This window comes from Globicephala melas, chromosome 1, assembly GCF_963455315.2.
Source record: "Globicephala melas chromosome 1, mGloMel1.2, whole genome shotgun sequence".
NCBI classification, from domain to species: domain Eukaryota; kingdom Metazoa; phylum Chordata; class Mammalia; order Artiodactyla; family Delphinidae; genus Globicephala; species Globicephala melas.
In genome coordinates this window covers 37,384,611-37,397,513 of record NC_083314.1, presented here as the reverse complement: position 1 = coordinate 37,397,513, position 12,903 = coordinate 37,384,611, and the positions used below count along the sequence as shown (strand labels likewise).

At 34.8% G+C, this 12,903-nt stretch overlaps 1 pseudogene; it reads right to left on the bottom strand.

Moving 5' to 3' along the window:
• Positions 1-9,348: 9,348 nt before the first annotated feature.
• LOC115861690 (multifunctional methyltransferase subunit TRM112-like protein pseudogene) lies at positions 9,349-9,720 on the bottom strand (annotated as a pseudogene).
• Positions 9,721-12,903: the final 3,183 nt, after the last annotated feature.

Genomic DNA, 12,903 nt, shown 5'->3' with positions numbered 1-12,903 from the left:
TACAAAAAAGACATCAAATCATACATAATTCTTCAATTTAGATCCTGGAAGTTTAGTGAAAATATCAATTAAAATTTTTAAAAGAGTGTCCTTTAAGTCCTCAACTCACCAGTGCATTGTATTTCAATAGTTTGTAAAGAAGTTTGTAAAATTCAAAGCATACCCGCATACTTTCCCACAGGAACAACATTATCACAGGAGTCCAAATTCCCAGGCCAACCTGTAGTAGTTGGTTTAAATATATACATATTATATTATATTATATAGAATATAAATATTAATTTATATAATTTATATTTACATGTAAATTTCATATAATTTACAGGTTATGCTATTAATTACCTTGCTGTGTAACAAATTACCCCATTTGTTATAAAGTATTTGTTTCACAGTTTCTGTAGGTCAGGAAACTGTGCACAGCTTAGCTCAAAGTTTTCTGTAAGTTTGCTATCAAGGTGTCAGCTGGGCTACAGTCTCACCCATGAGCTTGACTGGGGAGGGATTTGCTTCCAAGCTCATTCACATGGTTGTTGGCAAGATTCAGTTCTTCATGGGTTGTTGCACTGAGGGCCTCAGTCCCTTGATGGCTGTTGGCTGGAGGCCTCCCTCTGTCCCTTGTCATGTGGACCTCTCCACTGGGTATCTCACAACTTGGCAGCTGGTTTCATCAGAGTGAGCAAGTGAGAAGAGCCATAGAGAGGGTACAGGCAAGATGGAATCTAAAAAGTGACACTTCATCAATTTTTCTATGTTATAGATATATATTTTTTAGAAGGAAGGCTATGTTCAGTCCACATACAGGGGAGGGAATTACCTAAGGGCATGAATGTTAGAAACAACCTTCTCTCTCTCTCTCTATCTCTCTCCTTCTCTCTAGATGTCTATCTATGTACATTTACATATCTCTCTAGCTCTCTCTCTAGATATGTATCTATATAGATAGTATAGATATGATGTCTGTTTCCAGTAGAATAATTTTTTTAATGAATGGTTTTGCCGAAACCCATTGTCCAAAGTAGACACAGGTTTTGCTGCAGTGATGGGGCAGGAGAAGTGGAGGTGGAGGCCTGGCCTGTAAGGATCTGAAGATACAATCTAAAAATTCCTAAACATTTGAACTACTAGCGCTCCCCTGAAAATAAGAGGGGAATAAGGGGTCTTACTAAGAAAGACAGCATCCATTCAATGTTTGTTGGAACTCAGAGTTGGTCCAAGTTACAACTTTGAGAAAGGTACCATTAATTTTGGCATTGTCTTGGTGGACATTTTTTTTTTCCAGTTCCTACTGCTTTGGCTCTAGACAAGTCCTGTGTTCATGCTGCTTTATCTCAGTCTCAGCTATATGCTTGACATCTTGAAGCTTGAAGCTCAAAATTTACTTTACTTTTCCAGTTCAATGCTACCCTCCCCCATTTTCAACCCACCCTTCAAATATCACTCCATTGTTTGAGCACAAGAGAATCAGTGGTATAGGATGGGGCAGAGCACCTTACTAATCAAAGTTACATTAAGAGAGGGATGACGGATTGAATGCGATTCTATGTGTTTTATAAATGGATGTCTAATTTATGGAAATCCGGTCAGTGCAACTAATGGAAGTAAGGTTTTTTAGGTTGTTGAGATAAATTTTTGGTAGATTTAAGACTATATGTGAAGTTTGTAAGAGGATCATTTTCTTTAAGTTGCTATTATTGGCACTTAACTTCTGAATCTGGAGATTATCTAAGACATTGTGCTTTAACCCAATTTCCACCCTTCAAATTTCCAGGAGAGTGATATCAGGGATTTCAGCTATTATATCAAGAAGAACAAACAATGGCTACCTCCTAATCCCCAATTCCCACCCCTTGGAATGTCTTATGTGAGAAAATAAACTCTAGTACTTCCTTCCTTCTACTAGGAATGAACCACAGGTCAAGGTATTGGGAAAGGTGATTTTGAAGCTTTTACTGGGCAGTTTCCAGGGGATAGATGGCTGGGTAACTTGAAAAAATACACACTCATAGGGCCTTTTTCTTATGTTCCCAAAGACAAGGGGGTAAACTTTAGAAGCGGAAAATAAATTGTGTAGAAGTGGTGGTGACTGGGGGGTACTTGTGGGTCAGGGCGGTTCAAGGGACAAATAACACTATTCTGCTTTAACGTAATTTAAAACACAATCCCACTTAGTCAAGGGTGTCCGTAAATTATGTTGTATTTAGGGAAATAATACCCAGGTAGAGAGAACTAACATTCCCTTTTCATAGAGTTAATCTAGATTTAGGAATTGTATTATGATGAATGACCTGGGCCTAAGGCGGTAATGAAATGGATCCTTACATCAGATCAGTTCCTGTGGTGTTGATCCTTGAAGAATAATGAGGGATTTATATTGTAGATAATTGAAGGAGGCATTTTTGAAAGTAAGGCAGACTTGAGGAGAAGAGAAACAAGCCTATAAACAGGGTGGGAACAAATGTAGAACTTCTATTAAATGCTTCTGAGCTTTTCCCTTGGATATGAAAACAGATTTTTTTCCTTTCTCTCTCTTACACTGCAACTCACTTTAGTTACTCCCCACCTCAAATTGTTTCTCAAGTTGGATACAGTACCATGGTCTTATTTACAGCATTATGGGGAATAGGGAGAAACACACAGAAGTGATCTTCCCCACATCCAACTTTCTGTTGAGAGCTGTGTGGAGCAGGAACATCATTTTGAGAGATACCGTAGCAGGGAAGTAAGTCAGAGCGATGCTCAGTAAAACTAAGTGAGGAGGGAGGGAGAGTCAGGTGGTATAGAAAAGCACCTGTCAGATGGACCACTCGGGAGCAGCTCTACTGTTACTTGTTGTATCAGTCAGACTTTGGCCAGAAAAGCAGAGCCAGCAGAACATACATACAAGAAGAATCACTGCTTCTGGTCTAGTGGATAGAGCTAGGAAATAAATGTATGAAAGCTAACTAATGCATGCATACATCTATTTTTACCTAGCCAGCTAGCTAATCTATCTAATTAAAAAAAAAATGCATGAGTTGGGGAATTCCCTGGTGGTCCGGTGGTTGGGACTCCTCGCTTCCACTTCAGGGGCCGTGAGTTCCATCCTGGTCGGGGAACTAAGATCCCACATGCCGCGTGGTGTGGCCAAAAAAAAAAAAGAAAAAAGAAAAAAAAGAAATGGGATTGTTAGTTCATATAGTACACAATTATCCTTCCCCAATGCTGTGTTATTTAAAAAAGAAAAAATAATGCATGAGTTTATATGTATAGCTTTGACTCCAATCCAGGACCACAGGGTTCATTTTAGTTTTTCCCCTTTCCTTATTTGTAACTTCCTTCTTGACAATGAGAAACCTAGCTCTAATTAGATAAAATATATTTACTTATTTTTTCAACTCAGTGTATTAATATTTTCTGTATTAACCCATACCCCTCTGAGAAACAAATTACCCATTAGAGTATAATGTTTCTGAATAGTTCTTTTGTCTTTAAGTATCCAGTGAAAATGTTACTTTCCTAAGTTACTTAGGTCATCTACTTTCTTCCCCCTTCCCCTTAGTGAGGTCATGTGATTCATTTGAAATAATTTAAATTCATCCTTCAATCTGTCATGACCTGGAATCCATCCTCCCTTCCCAACAATTTGACAGTTTAGAAAAACAAAGAAGAAAACTAATATGGTAAAAGTCCTTCTTTTTGGTGAAGAGCTGTATGGGTTTTGACAAATGTATAGATCCATGTATCCACCACCATATTTGCATACAGAATACCATTGGCTCCCAAATTTCCTTGTATTGCTTTTTAACAGACAACTGCTCCTCCCACCATATAACCTCTGGAAACCACTGTTCTGTTTTCCTCCCTTAAGGTTTTCCTATTCCCATATAAATGGAATCATATAACATGTAACATTTTGAGTTTAGCTTTTTTCACTTAGCAAAATGCATTTAAGATTTGTCCATGTTGTTTGTGAATCACTAGTCTGTTCCTACTCATTGCTGTAGAGAGTTCTATTGCACAAATGTGCCACTGCTTGTTTATCCATTTTCTGGTTGATGGGCATCTGGATTGTTTCCAATATTTGGTGAATTTGAATAAAGCTGCTACACATTTTCATATACATGTTTTTGCAGGTACATAAATTTTCATTTCTTTTGGGTGGCTTGAAATATCTTTAACTTTATAAGAATTGCCAAACTGTTTTCCAAAGAGGCTGTAATATTTTGCATTCTCACCAACTATGTAATAAGTTCCAGTTGCTTGGCATCCTTCTAGGTACTTGGTGCTGCCATTAAAAAAATAATAATAACCATTTTAGTAGGAGTGTAGTGGTGTCTCATGGTAATTTTAACTTGCATTTCCCTATGCTAATGACATTGAACATCTTTTTGTAGGCTTATTTGCCACCCTCGTCCCTTCTTTGGTGATGTGTCTGTTCAGATCTTTTATCCATTTTTAAAATTGGTTTGCTTAATTTCTTATTGTTTAGTTTTGAGAGTTCTTTATATATTCTGGTTAGAAATTATTCACCAGAAATGTAATTTGCAAATATTTTCTCTAAGCTATGGCTGTCTTTTGTAAAGCAAATATTTTCATTTTGATGAAGTACAATTTATCAAGTTTTTAAATTTATAGATCATGCTTTTGGTGACATAACTAAAATTCTTTGTTCACACATTATTTCTCCTAAATGTTTTATATCTATAATCTATTTAGAGTTAATGTTTGAAGTATGGCTCAGATTCCTTCTTTCTTTTTCTGGGACAGGGACATATAGACATCCAACTGTTCCAGCACTATTTGTTGAAGACACTATACTTTCTCCATTGAATTGTATTTGCACCTTTACCAAAGTCAGTTGACTGTTTTTATTCATGTGGATCTAATTCTGGTCTCTCTTTTTCTGTTCTATTGATTTATGTTTTTATCCTTTTACCAATACCACATTGTCTTGATTACAACTTTAGAGTATATCTTGTGATAGAGGAACGTGAGTCCTTTGGCTTTGTTCTTCTCTTTTAAAATTGTTTTGGCTATATTAGTTCCTTTGTCTTTCCCTATAAATTTTAGAATCGCCTTGTTAATATTTACAAAAGAACCTACTGGGATTTTATTTGGGGTTTTCAATTGAACTGGGGATAATTGACAGCAATACTGAGTCTTAAAGCCATTAACATGGTGTGACCCTAAATTTATTTAGGATTTCTTTAATATTTTTCACCAGTATTTTGCAGATTTTAGCATACAGGACCTACACATAAATTTTTAGACTCATATCTAAGTTTTTTTGGATGTTATGATAAATAGCATTATTTTTAAAATTTTGAATTCCAGTTGTCCATTTTCTATCTTGTGACTTTGCTAACCCCTTTCATTAGTTCGAGAAGGATTTCTGTAGACTTCTTTGGGGATTTTCTACATAGACAGTCATGCCATTTTTTAAATACAGCTTTTGTTTTTTGGGGTTTTTTTTGGCCACACCATGAGGCATGTGGGATCTTAGTTCCCCAGCCAGGGAAGCTTCTACTTCCCAGCAGTGGGAGCACTGAGTCTTAACCACTGGACCCCTAGGGAAGTCCCTTAAATACAGTTTTATTTCTTCCTTTCTTGATGTGCAAGCCTTTTATATCTTTTCCTTGCTTTATTGCACTAGTTAGGACTTTCAGTATGATGTTGAGAGAGAGAACAGCCTTACTTTGTGTTTTATAATAGGGTAAAACAATTCAGTCTTTCATCATTTAGTGTAATATAGCTGTAGCTGCTGGATATTCCATGTATACTTTGTCAGGTTAGGAAAGTTCTCATTTATTTCTAGTTTGCTGATAGTTTTTTTTTTTTTTTAGCATAAATAGAAATTGAATTTTGTCAAATGATTTTTCTGCATCTATTGAGGATCATATATTTTTTCTTTTCAATTTCATTGCTTTCTGATATTATTTTTATTACTTAATTTACTCTTGATTTGGGTTTAGTTTGCCCCTTTTTTTTAGTTTCTTAAGGTAAAAGTTTAGATTGCTGATTTGAGATCGTTCTTCTTTTTGTTTAACCATTTTATGCTATATGTTACATTTTAACTATTTTATGTTATAGCCATTTTATGCTATACATTTCCATATAATCATTTTTTTAGTTACATCCCACACATTTTGTGCTGTTGTATGTTCACTTTCTTTTACCTCAAAATATTTTTAAAATTTCTTTGAGATTTTCTTTTCCACCCATGGGTTATTTAGGATTGTGTTGTTTATTTACCAAATATTTGGAGATTTTCTAAATAGCTTTCTGTTATTTATATCTGGTTTAATTCTTTTATGGTTTGAGAACATCTTTGTATGACTTTCTATTCATTTCAATTTATTGAGGTGTATTTTGTGAGTCATATGGTCTATCTTGGTGAATGTTTCATGTGTACTTGAAAAAGAAAGTGTATTTTGCTGTTGTTGAATGGAGTGTTTCATAAATGCCAATTAAGTCTATTTGGTCGATAATGTTCAGGGCTCCTGTATTCTTACTAGTTTTCTCTCTGCATGTTTTATCTATCAGTTATTGAAAGAGTAGTGATAAAATCTTCAGCAATTTTGGATCTATCTATATTTCCTTTCATTCTATTTGTTTTTGCTTCATGTATTTTGAAACTCTGATGTTATGGGCATAAATGTTTAGGATTGTTATTTTTTCTTGGGAAAATTGATTCGTTTATTATCAAGTAATATCTCTCTTTAGCCCTGGCATCTATTTTGTTTGATATTAAAATAGCTATTTCAGACTTTCTTTTTGGTTAGTGTTTGCATGATATATCTTCTCTTTTACTTTTAACTTATATGTATAGTTATACTACACTTATATTTATATTTAAAGTTAGTTTCTTGAGGAAAACATATAGTTGGTGCTTGCCTTTTGATCTAATCTAACAGTCATTTTTAACTGGTGCATTCAGACATTCATATTTAATGCAATTATTGATATGGTTGGATTAAAATCTACCATCTTGCCAGTTGTTTTCTATTTCTTCCATCTGTTCTTTATTTCTTTTTTCTTTATCTGCCTTCTCTTGGGTTAATTGAGCATTATTATGATTCAATTTTGTTTCCTAAGTTGACATTATTTCTACCACTTTTAAAGTGTTTTTAGTGGTTGCCTTAGGGTTTACAATATACAACTTTAATTGCATAAAACTTTTTGGTAGAAAGTAGCCCACAACTAAAAAATATATATAAAACCACTGAGCTTCATTATAGGTGATATAATTCATATTTATTGAATGTTTATCATGTGCCAGGTATTATTCTAAACCCTTGCATGTATTAACTAATTTATTCCTCTTAACATTAAAAAAGTATAACCAACTGTTATCCCATTTCACAGATAAAAAAATTGAAGCACAAAAGGTTAAGTCATTTTCCCATGGTTACAAGCATAGTTGGTCTCCCAAGCTTATGCTTAAAAGCATTATGTTATATTTCTATGGGCTAGACTAGGACACTGCAACTTAAATTTTGAGACCAAAACCATCAACTTACAAAATATCCTTTGAGAGTATTTCCTCCAAATACACAAAAGGAAGTTGACTTTTAGAGGTAGTGGGGGTTGAGAAGAAATTGATGCTTAGCTTATATTTCTATGTGCTGAATTTTATAAATCAAGTACGTTTAAGTTATTGGAATCATAAAATGATTGCAATTTTTATGATTTTTTTTTTTTTTTTTTTTTGCAGTACGCGGGCTTCTCACTGTTGTGGCCTCTTCCGTTGCGGAGCACAGGCTCCGGACGCGCAGGCTCAGCGGCCATGGCTCACGGGCCCAGCCGCTCTGCCGCATGTGGGATCTTCCCGGACTGGGGCACGAACCCGTGCCCCCTGCATTGGCAGGCGGACTCTCAACCACTGTGCCACCAGGGAAGCCCTATGATTGCATTTTTAATCCCTTAATTTTAAAACTGAGAGCTTACTCAGATATCATCTAATGTTCTCATTGTTTTGATAGGGGCAATGAAGCCCCAAGAAATTACATTTCTTATCTAAAATCATAGAGCTAATAATTTGTGACAGAGTCAGAACTTGAACCCATTTTCAAGCCTCTGCCCCAGAAATTTACCATATCCCTCCTCTGTGCTCCTATACTATTTATGCTTACTTCTAATCATTGAACATGTTACACTATAGTCTACTTGTTCTTTTATATATTTGCATCCTCTACCAGTATTTAAATTGTTTGAATGGTCATTTTTATTTGACTAAGTATCCTGAGCAACTGTCATACAGCATGACACATTGTAAACACATTTTTTTTTTTTAAAGTTTGTTGAATGAAAAGTCCTATTTTGGTTGTAGTCAAGAACTCTGCTCTTAGCATCATTTGATATGCCATGAAAGACAAGGAACCATCACTAGTCTTCCAGCCTCCAGAAGGGTGTTACTCAGTCTCAGGATGAGACTTTGAATTTCTCTTTCACAGAAATTAGAACTATTTCAGGAAAAGCAGAAGCATATCAGAATTTTGTTGCACTCACTCCTGAATAATCTATAGCTCTTTTCTTCTATAAAATGCAAACCAGGATGACTCTTATACCTTGATTATAAGCAAAGACTCCCAGAGGACCAACATGGCATGTGAGGCCCTTCACAGTGTTGCTCCTATCTACCCCTTAGCCAAATCTCCAGCCACACAACCCTTAATTACTTCTTGTTCCTAGAATGCTCCCTACTGGTTTATTTTTTTAACTTTATTGAGGAATAATTGACTAATATAATTGTATATATTTATAGTGTACAATGTGATGATTTAACATATGCATGAATTATAGAATAATTACCAAGAGCAAGATAATTAGCACATCCATCACTTCACACAGTGAAAAAATCAGAATTTTTTTTTCAGATTTCAAGTATAAGTGATACCACACAGTATTCTTCTTTTTCTGTCTGGCTTATTTCACACAGCATAATGCACTCCAGGTTCATCCATGTTATCACAAATGATCGGATTTCCTTTTATATGGGTGAATTTTATGTCTATATCTATACATTTTCTTCTAGGAGTTTTATGGTTTCAGGTCTTACCTTTAAGTCTTTAATCCATTTTGAGTTAATTTTTGTGAGTGGTGTAAGATAGGGGGGTATAGTTTCACTCTTTTGCATGTGAGTATAGAGTTTTCCTAACACCATTTATTTTTATTTAATTTTTTTTTTGGTTTTGAACCTTTAATGAGAAAAATATGTATATGATATCGAGCTCAAGAACACTTTGTGTTTCATGTGTCACTGGGCCAAGGGTTGGGGATACAGAGAACAGAACTAACAAACAGGATATATGTAAACAAAGATACACAAGGTCACAGAATGAGAAACTTGTGCTTAGCACTGTTTTAAGTCTAGGCTACCTCATCACTCAGCAACATTTTGGGGATCCCACGTCTGATGGAGAATAGAAATCCAGACTCTGGGCATTGCAGGATGCCCTCCAACACATCCACCTCTAGCAGCACATGGTGCATATTTCTCAGAAAATTCTCCTTATGTTTATGTCCTTGAATTGGCTTTTTGGGCACCTTGAAGAGATGCAAGGTGTCTGAAGCCTCCAGAAGCACTGCCCACTCCACTTTAGGTATCATTCCCGCCACAAAGTCGGGGTTGGACTCCACAGGGTTAATGCGGACTTCAGTGGTCTGGAGGCACAGGGCGAAGTCACAGGCCCCAATTCCCTGCACAGGCAAACTCAGCAGGTTGTGGGTGAGCAGCTTCATGTCAACTCAATGCCTCCTAACACCATTGATTGAACAGACTATTCTTTCCCCATGGTGGGCTCTTGGCACTCTTGTCAAAAGTTAGTTGACCACACATGCGTGGTTTTATTTCTGAGATGCCTATTCTGTTCCATTGGTCTATGTGTCTGTTTTTATGCCAGGACCATACTGTTTTGATTAATATAGGTTTATAACAGTTTGAAATCAGGAATTTTGATGTCCTTCCGCTTTGTTTTTCTTTCTCAAGATTGCTTTGCCTATTTGGGTCTTTTGTGATTCCATACAAAATTCAGGATAGATTTTTCTATTTCTGTGTATATTACCATTGGGATCCTGTTAGGGATTGCACTGAATCTGCAGATTGCTTTGGATGGTATTAACATTTTCACTATATTAATTCTTCCAATCTAAGAACACAGGCTATCTTTCCATTTGTTTGTATTTTCTTCAATTCCTTTCATCAATGTCTTATAGTTTCAGTGTACAGCTCTTTCACCTCACTGATTAATTTATTCCTATGTATTTTATTTTTGATACTATCGTAAATGAGATGGTTTTCTTACTTTCTCTTTCAGATACTTCATCGCTAATGTGTAGAAATGCAACTGATTTTTGTATGTTGATTTTGTACCCTGCAACTTTACTGAATTCATTTATTAGTTCTGACATGTTTTTGGTGGCACCTTTAAGGTTTTCTATATATAAGATCACATCACCTGCAAACAATTTTACTTTTTTCTTTTTGATTTAGATGATGTTTTATTTCTTTTTCTTGCCTAACTGCTGTGGCTAGGACTTCCGGACTTTGTTGAATAGAAGTAGCAAGAATGTGCTTCTTTGTCTTGTTCTTGATTTTACAGAAAAATCTTTTAACTTTTCACCATTGAGTATGATGTTAGTTGTGGACTTTTCATATTTGGGTTTTATTATGTTGAGATTATATATTCCTTCTATACTTAATTTGTTGTGAGTTTTTTTTTTTAATCATGAAAGGATGTTGAATTTTGTCAAATGCTTTTTTTCTGTATCTATTAATATGGTCATGTGATTTTTATCCTTCATTCTGTTGATGTGTTATATCACATTTATTGATTTGTAATTTTTTTGTTTTTTTAGTGGCAAGTGATTCTTTTTATTATTTCTAAGGGATCTTGGTTTTATTGGCAATAAAAGATAATTAATTGGCACCTCTTTTTTTTAAATTAGAGTATAGTTGCTTTACAATATTGTCTTAGTTTATACTGTACAGCAAAGTGAATCAGCTATATGTATACATATATCCCCTATTTTTTGGATTCCCTTCTCATTTAGGTCACCACAGTGCACTGAGTAGAGTTCCCTGTGCTATACAGTAGGTTCTCATTAGTTATCTATTTTATACATAGTATCAATAGTGTACATATGTCAATCCCAATCTCCCAAATCATCCCCCCACCCTTTCCCTCTTGGTATCCATATGTTTGTTCTCTACGTCTGTGTCTCTATTTCTACTCTGTAAATAAGATCATCTATACCAGTTTTTCCAGATTCCACATACATGTATTAATATATGATATTCATTTTTCTCTTTCTGACTTACTTCAATCTGTATGAGTCTCTAGGTCCATCCATGATTTAATTATTTTTTAAACAGGACAGAGATTCCTTCTGCCATCAGATGTCTTTCTGATTGACTGAACTGCACCTGTGGTCTTTGAAGAATACCTTAATTTAAAAAAATATTTTATTGCTAAAAAAATGCTAAACATCATAAGAAATTTCAGCAAGTCATAATCTCTTTGCTGGTGGAGGGTCTTGCCTCAGTGTTGAAGGGTGGTTGTTTGATTTGCAAATTTTGAACCATCCCTATTTCTCAGGCATAAATTCCACTTGATCATGGTGTATGATCCTTTTAATGTGCCATTGAATTCAGTTGCTAGTATATTGTTGAGAATTTTGCATCTATGTTTATCGGAGATATTGGCCTGCAATTTTATTTTCTTTTAGCATCCTTATCTGGCTTGGTATCAGGGTAATGTTAGCCTCATAAAATGAGTTTGAAATTGTTCCTTCTTCTTTAATGTTTTGGAAGAGTTTGAGATTTTGTTTTCTTAACATATTCAGCCATTTTTTGTCTTTTAGTTGAAGAATTCAAGCCATTTCCATTTAGAGTAATTATTGACAGGTGAGAACTTACTATCATCATTTTGTTAATTGTTTTCTGATTGCTTTGTAGTTTCTTGTTCCTTTCTTCCTCTCTTGCTGTCTTTCTTTTCAAATTGATAATTTTTTGGTTATGGTTTGTTTTAATTCTTTTCTCTTTATCATCTGTGAACCTATTATAGATTTTTGCTGTGATTACTATGAGGCTTTCAAAATACAGCTTATAGTTATAACAGTCAATTTTAAGCTGATAACAACTTCAACTGCATAAAAAACTTCCACACATTTACTTGCCCCCTTGACATTTTATGTTGGTGCTGTCACAATTTACATCTTTTTATATTTGCATCCATTAACAAAATATTGTAGCTATATTTATTTAACACATTTGTCTTTAAACTATATGCTAGAGTTCTAAGTGATTTACTCACCACCATGGTAGTATTAGAATATTTTGAATTTGACCATATATTTACCTTTACCAGGGAACTTTATATTTTCATATGTTTTCATGTTACTAACTAGTGTCCTTACATTTCAGCTTAAAGAACTCACTTTAGTGTTTCTTATAAGGCAGGTAAAATAGTGATAAATTCCTCTAGCTTTTGTTTGTCTGAGAAAGTCTTTATCTCTTTGCTTGAAGGACAACCTTGCTGGGTAAAGTGTGCTTGGATGGTAGTTTTTCCCTTTGACACTTTGACTATATTATCTCATTCTTTCTCAGGCTGCAGGGTTTCTGCTGAGGAATCTACCTATAGCCTTATTAGGGTTCCCTTGAAAGTGATGAGTCTTTTTTTCTCTTGTTGCTTTCAAAATTTTCTGTTTGACTTTGACTTTTGAGAGATAGATAGATTATAATGTCTCTCCATGAAAATCTCTTTGGATTGAATATGTTTGGGGGTCTTTAAGCTTCACGTTTGCCATATCTCTGCCCTGATTTGGGAAGTTTTCAGCCATTATTTCTTTAAATAAATTTTTGCTTTCTGAGACTTCCAGAATCTGAATAGTGTTTCAATTGACAGTATCCCATAATTCATGTAG